General features: G+C 44.8%; 1 non-coding gene across 1 annotated transcript; it reads left to right on the forward strand.

Annotated features, from left to right (window-relative positions):
* Positions 1-9,219: 9,219 nt before the first annotated feature.
* Positions 9,220-9,327, forward strand: LOC148572104 (small nucleolar RNA R71). Its single transcript, XR_015908633.1, has one exon. It is a non-coding gene; the product is annotated as a small nucleolar RNA R71 (small nucleolar RNA).
* The last annotated feature ends 484 nt before the right edge of the window (positions 9,328-9,811 follow it).

Below are 9,811 nucleotides of genomic sequence, written 5' to 3' on the forward strand. Positions count from 1 at the left end.
ATCTACAAAGAGAGGTACGGCGACGTCGAGAACTAGAAGAAAAACTACCGCAATTAGAGGCCAACCTCAAATCAAAAGCTCCTCAGACCTCTCCTGAGGAAAATTCACGCAAAGAACAGGATCCATTCACCAGGGAAATCATGAAGACCAAAATCCCAAAAGATTTCAAGCTCCCGGATATGGTTTTGTATGATGGCACTACAAATCCCAACCATCATCTCAGCAATTTCAGAAGCAGAATGTACCTTACCGATGCCTTAGATGCCGTTCGCTGCAAAGCTTTTCCAACAACTCTCACGAAAACGGCGATCAGATGGTTCAACAACTTACCTCCGAAGTCCATCTCAAACTTCGACGACCTGGCCAAAAAGTTCCTGGCCAGATTCTCCATCCAGAAAGATAAGGCCAAGCACGCACCCAGCTTACTAGGGATCAAGCAAGGAGATCGGGAGAGCCTCCACAACTACATGGAAAGATTCAACAAAACATGCATGGACATACAAAGTTTACCAACAGAGGCCGCCATCATGGGGCTTATCAATGGCTTACGAGAGGGACCTTTTAGTTAATCTATATCAAAAAAGTATCCTACCTCCTTAGACGAAGTCCAGGAGCGAGCAGAAAAATACATCAACATGGAAGAGAACGCTCGGCTAGGAGAAATCTCAAAATCTGGGGCCTCCTACCGAGACAAAGACAAGGAATCCAAAAGGAAAGAAGATCGACAGGGTGAGAAAATCAAAAAATACCACAACTACACTCCTCTCAAAGCATCCCTGGTCGACGTGTACAAAGAAGTCTGCCGTACAGAAAAATCCCCCCAGCACGGCCACTCAAAGGCAAAAGGGGAGGAGAAAACCGGAAGGAATATTGTGAATACCATCGAATTCGAGGGCATTCTACCAACGAGTGCTTCGACTTGAAAAATATCATAGAAAAATTGGTAAGAGAAGGAAAATTAGATCGATTTCTGGCCACCCGGGATCATGACCAAAGAAAAAGACGGAGAGACGAAGATGATGGACGAGCTGAACGGTCACCTCGGACACCCGAAAGACACGTCCACATGATACACGGCGGATTCGCAAGAGGTGGGATCTCCAAATCGTCCCGAAAGAGATATCTCAAAGAAGTATATCATGATGAGGGAAAGGAGGAAGCACCCGACATCCCGACGATAACATTTACTAAAGAGGACGCATCCGGCATCATCTCGGGACACGACGATCCCATGGTCATCACTATTATTCTGGCAAACACCAATCTACACCGCACACTAGTAGACCAAGGGAGTTCTGCCGACATCTTATTCAAAACAGCCTTCGACAAGCTCGGTTTAGACGAAAAGGAACTTAGAGCATACCCGAACAATCTGTTTGGACTAGGAGACACTCCGATACAATCGCTGGGATACGTATCGCTACACACTACTTTTGGAAAAGGGAACCAATCTAGGACCCTCAAAATAGACTACATTGTGGTCGACGTAAGTTCAGCCTACAATGCTCTCATAGGTCGGACAACACTCAATCAACTCGGCGCAATAGTCTCAACTCCGCATCTATGCATGAAATTCCCAACTACAGAGGGGATAGCCACGATAAAAGCAGATCAAAAGATGGCACGTCGTTGTTATAACGAGAGCTTAAACCTCAAAGGCAGAGGAGAAGAGTTTCATACAATTGAGCTTGGCGGAGCTCAGCGTCGAGAAGAACTCCGTCCGCACCCAGAAGGTAAGGTAGAGAAGGTTCAGATTGGAAACACCTCGGACAAAACGACTAATATCGGCACGGTCCTAAGAGGAGACTCAAAAGAATTACTGATACAGTTCTTACGAGATAATGTCGACCTCTTCGCATGGAAAGCCGCAGACATGCCAGGCATAAACCCTAAGCTAATGTGCCACAAGTTCGCTGTCTATCCAGGATCTCGGCCGGTGCAGCAGAAGCGAAGAAAACTCGAATCAGAACGATCCCAAGCTGTGGAAGAACAAGTACAAACGTTACTGGAGGCAGGATTCATAAGAGAAGTCAAGTACCCACTATGGCTAGCCAACGTCGTCTTGGTGAAAAAATCAAACGGGAAGTGGCGCATGTGTACCGATTACACCGATCTCAACAAAGCCTGCCCAAAAGATCCATACCCACTCCCAAGTATTGACGCTCTGGTAGATGCTTCCTCCGGATATAGATACCTCTCGTTTATGGACGCCTATTCGGGATACAACCAAATCCTCATGTATCCACCAGATCAAGAAAAGACCTCGTTCTTAATACCAAAGGCGAACTAATGCTACATCGTGATGCCTTTCGGTCTCAAGAACGCGGGAGCAACTTATCAAAGGCTAATGAATAAAGTCTTCTCAGATCACATCGAAAAAATCATGGAAGCCTATGTGGACGACATGTTGATAAAAACACAAAGCGAAGATACATTATTGTCCGACCTGGCTCAAGTGTTTGACACTATAAGGAAGCATAACATGCTACTCAACCCCGCAAAATGCACCTTCACAGTTGAAGCAGGCAAATTCTTGGGTTTCATGCTCACACAAAGGGGAATTGAAGCAAATCCAGACAAATGTCAAGCTATACTCAACATGAAAAGCCCAACCTGTGTCAAAGAAGTACAACTCAACGGGAGATTGGCCGCCCTATCCCGATTCTTAGCAGGAGCTGCGATAAGATCTCTCCCCTTCTATGCTACTTTAAGAAAGGGAAAACAGTTCGAATGGATGACAGAATGTGAGCAAGCTTTCTGAGACTTCAAGGAGTTCTTAGGATGGCCACCTATCCTATCTCGACCACGAGAAGGAGAACCACTCATATTATATCTCGCGGTAGAAAGCCAGGCGATAGCCTCAGCACTAGTCAGAGAAGATGAAAATGGATAACAACCCGTCTACTTCATTATCAAAGCACTACAGGGATCCGAGCTGAACTACCAGAAAATAGAAAAATTTGCCTATACTCTCATCCTAACATCTCGACGACTCCGCCCGTACTTCCAGGCTCACACCATTAAGGTTAGAACTAACCAGCCCATTAAAAGAATATTGCAGAAAACAGATTTAGCAGGCAGAATTCTACAATGGGCAGTCGAGTTGTCAGAATTCGACCTCCAATATGAAGCTCGGACGGCCACCAAATCACAGTATCTGGCCGACTTCATCGCAGAATTCACAGATACCCTAGAAACTCCCACAGAATGGAATCTCTACGTGGATGGTTCCTCAAATAAAACTGGAAGCGGCGCAGGCGTGATAATTGAAAGCAACCAAGGAACCCAAGTTGAGCTCTCCCTCAAGTTCGGGTTCCCGGCCTCCAATAACCAAGCGGAATATGAAGCATTATTAGCTGGTTTGAAGCTGGCTAAAGAGGTCGGAGCTCAAAAACTCAACATTTACAGCAATTCACAAGTGGTCACATCACAAATAACAGGGAGCTACCAAGCCAAAGACCCCACCATGAAAAAATATTTGGATAAAACCAAGGAACTACTTGGACAAATCGGGGAATATAAGATCTGCCACATACCCCGCGAACAAAATGCCCGAGCTGATGCACTCTCAAAACTAGCCAGCACCAAACCAGGGGGCAACAATAGAAGCCTCATACAGGAAATGTTGCAAAACCCGTCAATCTCGGAAGAGGAAAAAGTCCTGGCCATAACAAGTCAGGACCAAGGATGGATGACCCCCATAATCAACTACCTCAAAGAAGGAACACTCCCCGCAGAAGAAAAGGAGGCAAAGAAGTTAAAAAGGGAGGCACAGTACTACACCATCATAAACAACATCCTGTACAAAAGAGGAATCTCAATACCTTTACTAAAATGCGTGCCGACCTCCAACATAAGGGAAGTGCTAGAAGAAATACATGGCGGCATTTGTGGCAATCATCTCGGAGCACGAGCTCTCGCCAAAAAAGTACTCCAGGCGGGATTTTATTGGCTAAGCAGGGGCACTGTTCATACCCTGGGTCGAGCTGTCCGAACCGGGATGTTCAGTAATAAAGCGACCGACCTCCTTAGGTCAAGCGGACCGACTTCTTTACGAAGAACTCGGCCAAATCGACAGGAAAGCCCAAAAAGATCCCAATTCAAGGAATACGACCCAAATCCAAAGGTCATTCAGGCCTACAGAGAAGGGCGATTCCGTTGAAGATGCGCTGACCTCAACCCAAAAGATAAAGATAAGATAAGATAACTAACTTATCTTATCCAAAGGTCACATCTCACCATTATAAATACACTGGAGCACCCAGGTATAACTCATACTCTGATTCTACATAAAAACCTGCCTAATACCCGTGCTAACTTAAGCATCGGAGTTTCTTGCAAGTACCCCCCACCCTCCGGTGGCCAAGGATCAGCAGTGTAGCAAATCCAACAAGTCGGACACAACAGCTCCGGCCGCCACCAGCCAGCCGGACACGTCATCTCCGACCAGTACCAAAGATCTCATCCGAGATCGACCTCCAGTTTCAGGTAACCCTCAGAACAGGGTCGTCGTGTCCCGAGATGATACCGGATACGTCCTCTTTAGTGAATGTAATTGCAGGGATGTCGGGTGTTTCTTCCTTTCCCTCGACATGATATACTTCTTTGAGATATCTTTTGCGGGATGACTTGGAGATTCCTCCCCCTGCGAATCCGCCGTGTATCATGTGGACGTGTCTTTCCGATGTACAAGGTGATCGTGCAGTTCATCCGATATCTTCGTCCTTTCGTCTCTTTCTTTGGTCGTCATCTCGGGTGGCTAGAAACCGATCTAGTTTTCCTTCCCTCACCAATTTTTCTATGATGTTTTTTAGATCGAAGCACTCGTTGGTGGAGTGCCCTCGCACTCGATGATATTTGCAATATTCATTCCGGTTTCCTCCTCCTCTTTTGCCTTTGAGTGGTCGAGCTGGGGGTATTTTCTCCGTATGGCAGACTTCTTTATATACGTCGACTAGGGATGCCCTGAGAGGGGTGTAATTGTGGTATTTTTTTATTTTCTCTCCTTGTCGATCTTCTTTCCTTTTAGATTCCTTGTCTTTATCTCGGTAGGGGACCCCGGATTTTGAGGTCTCTCCTAACCGAGCGTTTTCTTCCATGTTGATGTATTTTTCTGCTCGCTCCTGCACTTCGTCTAAGGAGGTAGGGTACTTCTTTGATATGGATTGGCTAAAAGGTCTTTCTCGTAGGCCATTGATGAGTCCCATGATGGCGGCCTCTGTTGGCAAGCTTTGTATGTCCATGCATGTTTTGTTGAATCTTTCCATGTAGTTGCGGAGGCTCTCCCGATCTCCTTGCTTGATCCCTAGTAAACTGGGGGCGTGTTTGGTCTTATCTTTTTGGATGGAGAATCTGGCTAGGAATTTTTTGGCCAAGTCGTCAAAGTTTGAGATGGTCTTTGGAGGTAGGTTGTCGAACCATCTGATTGCTGTCTTCGTGAGAGTTGTTGGAAAAGCTTTGCAACGAACGACATATGAGGCGTCGGTGAGGTACATTCTGCTTCTAAAATTGCTAAGATGATGGTTGGGATCTGTGGTACCATCATACAAAATCATATCCGGGAGTTTGAAGTCTTTGGGGATTTTGGTTTTCATGATTTCCCTAGTGAATGGATCTTGCTCTTTGTGTGAACTTTCCTCGGGAGTGGTCCAAGGGGTTTTTGATTTAAGATCGGCTTCTAATTGTAGGAGTTTATCTTTCAATTCTCGTCGCCGCCGTACCTCTCTTTGTAGATCCTTTCCGACCTCTCGTTGTTGTTGGGTTTCTTTTTCAAGTTGCTTTAAGCGGTCTTGAAGTGCTTCTATTACCCCTGGATTTGATGAGTTTTTGTCCCCGTTGGATTCTGGAATATCCTTTAGCGTAGTGTCTGCGTTCTTGTGCAGTGTTCTGTTTTCCAGATCTGAATCGTGGTCATTGTCATGGCCTTCCGCCATGGTATTGGGATGACTTCCAGGGTCCCCGGCAACGGCACCAATGTTCCGGGGGTTACCTGAAACTGGAGGTCGATCTCGGATAAGATCTTCTGTACTGGTCGGAGATGGCATGTCCGGCTGGCTGGTGGCGGCCGGAGCTGTTGTGTCCGACTTGTTGGACTTGCTGCACTGCTGATCCTTGGCCACCGGAGGGTGGGGGGTACCTGCAAGAGACTCCGATGCTTAAGTTAGGATGGGTATTAAGCAAGTTTTTAGTAGAATCAGAGTATGAGTTATACCTGGGTGCTCCAGTGTATTTATAGTAGTTGTAGAGTGACCTTTTTAGATAAGATAAGTTAGTTATCTTATCTTATCTTATCTTTTGGGGAGGTCATCTTATCTTCAATGGAACCGCCTTTATCTCTATAGGCTTGGTCGGCCTTTGGATCTGGGTCGTATTCCTTGAGTTGGGCCCATATTTCGGGCTTTCCTGTCGATTTAGCCGAGCTCTTTTGGGAAGAGGTCAGATAGTCTGACCTGAAGAGGTCGGTCGCTTTGTCGTCGATCATCCCGGGTCGGATAGCTCGACCCAGGATATGAACAAAACCTCAGGGATCACTTTTTTCTTGGCCACAACTTTATAGAAGTGGTCTTGATGGACCTTTGAGATGAATCTCTCCATCTCCCATGACTCAGAGGTGGAAGCAATTGCCTTCCCTTTCCTCTTTCTTGAGGTTTCTCTGGTCTTAGGTGCCATTGATGGTTATGAAAAAATAAAAAGCTATGCTTTTACCACACTAAACTTAAAATGTTTGCTCGTCCTCGAGCAAAAGAAGAAAGAAGGAGAAGAGGAAGAAAAATAGAGGAGAGGGAGAGAGGTGTGTATTCGGCCAAGGGGAAGAAGAGAGGGTTATGTTGTGTGAAAATGAAGAAGGAATGAGGGGTTTATATAGGAATGGGGAGAGGTTTAGGGTTCGGCCATTAGGGTTGGGTTTGGGAGGGAAAAGAGTTTGAATTTTGGAGGTGGGTGGGGTTTTTGGGGAAGAGAGGATGGATGTGAGTGGTGAAGAGGTGATGGGAAAGAGTGATTGAGGTGATTGGTGAGGGGTATTTGTGGAAGAGAGTTATGAAAATGTGTGAAGAGGGGAGAAGAAAATGTGGGGATCCTGTGGGGTCCACAGATCCTGTGGGGTCAAGGACTTAACATCCCTGCTCAAATTAGGCGTGTAAAACGCCCTTAGCATGCATGTCTGGCATTAAACGCCAGCTTGCTGCTTGTTTTTGGCGTTAAACGCCCAAATGTAGCCTGTTTTTGGCGTTTGTTTCTGGCGTTTAACGCCAGCTTGATGCTTCTTTCTGGCGTTAAATGCCAGTTTGATGCTTCTTACTGGCGTTTAAACACCAGTAAGTTCTTCCTCCAGGGCGAGCTGTTTTTAAAGCTGTTTTTCATTTTGTTTTTGATTTTTTAGTAGTTTTTGTGATTCCACATGATCATCAACAAAATAAAACATAAAATAACAATAGAAAATAAATAGATATAATTAAATAACATTGGGTTGCCTCCCAACAAGCGCTTCTTTAATGTCAATAGCTTGACAGTGAGCTCTCATGGAGCCTCACAGATGTTCAGAGTATTGTTGAAACCTCCTAACACCAAACTTAGAGTTTGAATGTAGGGGTTCAACACCAAACTTAGAGTTTGGTTGTGGCCTCCCAACACCAAACTTAAAGTTTGACTGTGGGGGCTTTGGTTGACTCTGCAGTGAGAGAAGCTTTTCATGCTTCCTCTCCATGGTTACAGAAGGAGATCCTTGGGTTTTAAACACAAGGTTGTCCTCATTTAGTTGCAGGACCAACTCTCCTCTGTCCATATCAATCACAGCTCTTGCTGTGGCTAGGAAGGGTCTTCCAAGGATGATGGATTCATCCTCATCCTTCCCAGTGTCTAGGATTATGAAATCAGCAGGGATGTAAAGGCCTTCAACCTTTACTAACACGTCTTCTACTTGTCCATAAGCCTATTTTCTTGAGTTGTCTGCTATCTCTAATGAGATTATGGCAGCTTGCACCTCAAAGATCCCAAATTTTTCCATTACAGAGAGTGGCATTAAGTTTATTCCTGACCTCAGGTCACACAGAGCCTTCTCAAAGGTCATGGTGCCTATGTTACAGGGAATTAGGAATTCACCAGGATCCTGTTTCTTTTGAGGTAATTTCTGCCTATCCAATGCATTTAGTTCATTGGTGAGCAAGGGAGGTTCATCTTCCCAAGTCTCATTACCAAATAGCTTGGCATTCAGCTTCATAATTGTACCAAGGTACTTAGAAAATTGCTCTTCAGTAATGTCTTCATCCTCTTCAGAAGATGAATACTCATCAGAGCTCATGAAGGGCAGAAGGAGGTTCAATGAAATCTCTATGGTCTCTAGATGAGCCTCAGATTCCATTAGTTCCTCAAAGGGAAACTCCTTATTGGTCACTGAGCATCCCAGGAGGCCTTCCTCACTAGGATTCACGTCCTCCTCCTCCTCTTTGGGTTCGACCACACCAAGCAAGGTAATGGCCTTGCACTCTCTTTTTGGATTCTCTTCTGTATTACTTGGGAGAGTACTAGGAGGGATTTTAGTGACTCTTTTACTCAGCTGGCCCACTTGTGCCTCCAAATTTCTAATGGAGGACCTTGTTTCATTCATGAAACTTAGAGTGGCCTTAGATAGATCAGAGACTATATTTGCTAAGTTAGATAGGTTCTGCTCAGAATTATCTGTCTGTTGCTGAGTGGATGATGGAAAAGGCTTGCTATTGCTAAACCTGTTTCTTCCACCATTATTAAATCCTTGTTAAGGCTTTTGTTGATCCTTCCATGAGAAATTTGAATGATTTCTCCATGAGGGATTATAGGTATTTCCATAGGGTTTCCCCATGTAATTCACCTCTACTATTGGAAGGTTCTCAGGATCATAAGCTTCTTCTTCAGAAGATGCCTATTGAGTACTGTTGGATGCGGCTTGCAATCCATTCAGACACTGAGAAATCATATTGACTTGCTGTGTCAATATTTTATTCTGAGCCAATATGGCATTTAGAGTATCAATTTAAAGAACTCCCTTCCTCTGAGGCATCCCATTACTCACAGGATTCCTTTCAGAAGTATACATGAACTGGTTATTTTCAACCATGTCAATGAGTTCCTGAGCTTCTGCAGGTATTTTCTTTAGGTGAATAGATCCACCTGCAGAATGGTTCAATGACATCTTTGATAATTCAGACAGACCATCATAGAATTATCCAGGATGGTCCATTCTGAAAGCATGTCAGAAGGACACTTTTTAGTCAGTTGCTTATATCTCTCCCAAGCTTCATAGAGGGATTCACCTTCTTTCTGTTTGAAGGTTTGAACATCCACTTTAAGCTTGCTAAGCTTTTGAGGAGGAAAGAACTTGGCTAAGAAAGCCGTGACCAGCTTATCCCAAGAGTTCAGGCTATCCTTAGGTTGAGAGTCCAACCATATTCTAGCTCTGTCTCTTACAGCAAACAGGAAAAGCATAAGCCTGTAGACCTCGGAGTCAACCCCATTGGTCTTAACAGTATCACATATCTGCAAGAATTCAGTTAAGAACTGAAAAGGATCTTCTGATGGAAGTCCATGAAACTTGCAGTTCTGTTGCATCAGAGAAACTAATTGAGGCTTTAGCTCAAAATTGTTTGCTCCAATGGCAGGGATTGAGATGCTTCTTCCATGCAAATTGGAATTTGGTGCAGTAAAGTCACCAAGCATCTTCCTTGCATTGTTATTATTTTCGGCCATGTCTCCTTCTTTTTCGAAAATTTCTGTCAGATTTTCTCCAGAGAGTTCTGCTTTAGCTTCCCTTAGCTTCCTCTTCAGAGTCCTTTCAGGT

Source organism: Arachis ipaensis, chromosome B3, assembly GCF_059453495.1.
Source record: "Arachis ipaensis isolate K30076 ecotype BB chromosome B3, ASM5945349v1, whole genome shotgun sequence".
In the NCBI taxonomy this organism is placed as follows: domain Eukaryota; kingdom Viridiplantae; phylum Streptophyta; class Magnoliopsida; order Fabales; family Fabaceae; genus Arachis; species Arachis ipaensis.